General features: G+C 41.3%; 1 pseudogene; it reads right to left on the bottom strand.

The window, feature by feature from the left end:
• Nucleotides 1–638: 638 nt before the first annotated feature.
• Nucleotides 639–2372, bottom strand: LOC139764648 (uncharacterized; annotated as a pseudogene).
• Between the last annotated feature and the right edge of the window lie 1137 nt (nucleotides 2373–3509).

Below are 3509 nucleotides of genomic sequence, written 5' to 3'. Positions count from 1 at the left end.
TAATTGGGGCAGGAGCTATTTAGTTGTGTCAATGGAAATGATGTACTGTTTGTGGGGTTGCATAGTGAAAACTGACCGGTGATGAGGAATACCTGATTTAAAGAGAGGGGCATACATGAATATACATATATGAATAGGAGAGATGTTTTTCTTTTTCTTTTTCCTTTTTTCTTTTTTTTTTTAGAGGGGTAAAAAATAATTGAAGAGTTGGGACAGGTGAAGGTAAAGCTGTGGGAAAGAAGAAGGAGAGTAAAGAAGAGACAGTTGCTAGGCACTCCACCTTGCTATCTTGGTTTCTGATTAAATGAGTTAAAATGTGTTTTCATCTATACAATGGAAGAGATGAGTTGTTGATTTTTGTTAGGCTGTCTAATCTTTGAATTCTGCAGAGGGATGTTTTTGATTTTTTAAATGTTTCGTTTTCTTGAATTTCTAATTTTTCCCAGGCTTTAACTGTAGCTATGATTTTGTATAACTCGATCTTGAAGGAGTTTGTAAATATGTCTGTCTTGTGTGTTGCTGTGAGTATAACCAAGGCATGGATGATTGGCGTTTAGATATACAGTCATGTAGACTGGAAAACTGCGTCTAAAAAGTTTTATGAAATCTGGCGTCGGTACATATGGGCGTATGGGAGGTTAATATGGTGCGGCTATTATGATTTTGCTCTTGTTTGTGTCTAGTTCTGTTGCTAGTAGGTCAGAGATCAAGTCATCGTATAGCTTGTAGATGAGATCAGTTTCAATTGCAATCGCTGTTCCGTCTGAGTTTGTGTTTGTGAGGCTTTTACTGTGTATTTTGTAACGTGGAATCTTGAGTGTTTCGTCATCTGTCAATAAGGATTGAATCGGGGTTGTATTGTCTATAGATATTGCAAAGAACTGTGCTTCTGTTTCTCCAGTTTAGTCCGTTGTGTTGGATGATTGTTAGCGGATTAGCCATGTTGATGATACGGGGTTGGTTTACGGTTCCTTACTTCTTCTTCTTCTTTATTTTAGGTTTATCTGTTCTCTGTGGTCTCGACGTTTCCTGAACCAGACCAGACCGTTGATTTTGAAACGTATCTCCTTCCAGAATAGTGAGGCAATTTTCTAGATTAATGGCGTTAATATTGATCAATTCAAGAACGTCCTCACTTGTAAATTGTTTGATAGTGTATGTCATTCTATATTTCTTTTCATGCAATACTTTCAAAAGTTTAGTCTTGGTTAATGTATCTTACGGTCATCCAGTACGTTTTGTAGTGTAAACTGTAAGGCCTTATGTCTGTTCTTTTTATCTCTCTTCTCGTTCGACTTCCTGGCCTCTTTTAGTGTGTCTTTTTGATTTTTTGCTTGTCCTTTTTTTTCTACCTTTATCTCAGGATCTGAGCTGTCGCTTTCATTATCATCCCCATTCACTGGCGCTGCTGGTTCTTGAAAAGTTGCTATAATTTTCTCTGAGGGGGGATTTGATGGAACAATTATTTGAAATAGATTATTAAGATTTAGAGTCTTGTTAGAGTCTTCAGAATATCTACCTGGTTTTGCAATACTGACCAGGTGTGCATGAATAATACATGTGAAGATTTTTGTGTGCGTTTCAGCACTAATGAGATTGTTTGTTGTCTGATTTGTTGTATTTTGGCTTTTCATGATGTTGGCGTATGAGCTTTCCTCTGAGTCCTGTTTCCTTTTTTTAGGATTATTTCTTTACTCTTGGGACATCTCTTGGCTAGCGTCATATGGTCTCCTTTACAGTTGAGACAGTGTTTCACACTGGAGAAACAATCCTTCCATATGTGACCTTCTTTCCCGCATTCAAAGCAGATTTTATAAAAGTTTGCTCCTGTAGGACATTGGTTTGTGACGTGCGTCTCTCGCTCGTAGCATTTCAAGCATGTCTTAATGTTGTAAGACATCTTTCTGTATATGAAATGATGGAATGCTCGTTGAAAACAAGAGCAGTCCAGTCTCTGTTTCCTTCTTTGGCATTTCTGACTTGCAGAATGTGATTTTCATGATTTTTGAGTTAAGGGAATTTTATGATATTTACAATTTTCCCTTGTGTGTATCTATTTTTTACCATTATTTCTGCCTTTATATCATCATCTTGGTTGTAGAAGTGATTATCCACATTGAAGACGAGCACCGACCTATTTGCTTTTAGTCAGGTGGAATTTGTGGAGAGAAGCTTTCCTGCTCTAGCTCTGCGTCAGTCTTGCCATCAAAACTCTTGTCCAACTCCGATTCATTGCTGGTGATGACGATGAAGGAATCAGGGATGGAGATGATACGCGTTGCAAATATGTCATTTCTGGAAAGCACTTCCAGAAGTTTGTTCCTCCGTCTAGAATCCCTGGTACTACTGGACTTGATCTTTACGCTAGCCATCTTTGCTCATTACAAAGGCAAACTGTTCCTACAAGGGGCCGGGACCCGACTTTTCGCCACAGCTGAAGGGATTGGCCTCCTACCTACTGCCGTCCTTTTCTAAGGTATGAGCCCGCCTACTAGCAAGCGTCGTAATCCACAGAACAGCTTCTTACTCCTATTATCTAACCCCTACTAAGCCCTACTAAGGGCTCCCTTTGTGCCACTTGCCGCAGGGCTCAGCTTCAAGCTATTCCAAGGAGACTCTAATGGATGGCCAAAGGAACGGGAGGTGATGTAATGGGGTGGCTGTCGGGCGGTTGACCGCCGCACGGGCGGTTGGGGTTGGCCGCCGCAAGGCCTAACGGTCACCCGGGCGTGTGCGCCGCAGTATAGGGTTGGCCTGATGTCGCGCCCTGAATGTCTGTTCAGCTATTCTGATATTCAGAGACTTTGCGATCTACAAAAGCACTGGCTACAATAGGCGCTTGGGAACAAGCCTACAGACATCTAATAGTGCGATCGGGTGTATCAGCAGCAGGGGCGAGTGAGGTTTACGCTCAGCCGATCGGGTGCAGAATGAGAATCCAGAATGCAGAATGAACGAATGAGAATCCAGAATGCAGAATGAATGAATGAAAGAATCATGGAGATTTGGTTAACAGGCATTACTGAATCACATACTAATAGATAGACGTCTAAAAGAGAGAATTTTGGATGCAATTGTGCTGAGAGGTGCAGCTGTTGGGATGTCTAATCATAATATTGTGGAGGCGAAGGTGAAGATTTGTACAGGTTTTCGGGAAAAAATGACATTGTGGGTAGAATTGTATGAAGAAATACAAGGAGAAATCAAGAGAGAAATGGCAAAAGGTAAGAGTAAATGAAGCGAGGGAAGTAGGTGGTGGCATGGCAAGGGATGCATGTGGCATGCGAAAGGTGAGAGTTTGGAAGATTATGAGAGAACTGACAAAACACGAAAACATAAGAAAAAAAAATTGTTCATAACACACCCAGCTACCCAAGTCTACCCCCGCCACCTGACCCCCCCTGAATCATTCTTTTGCGCAAGAGTTACGACCAGACATAGCAGACAGTGCTTGGCCTAGAAGACTGGTGTTGGACGGCGGGAACCAAGTGTGATGCTGAGATTTAAAT

The sequence above is a fragment of the Panulirus ornatus genome, chromosome 4 (genome assembly GCF_036320965.1).
Source record: "Panulirus ornatus isolate Po-2019 chromosome 4, ASM3632096v1, whole genome shotgun sequence".
Taxonomy (NCBI): Eukaryota; Metazoa; Arthropoda; class Malacostraca; order Decapoda; family Palinuridae; genus Panulirus; species Panulirus ornatus.
The sequence above is the reverse complement of the archived record's forward strand: the minus strand, read 5'-3'. Positions and strand labels throughout refer to the sequence as shown.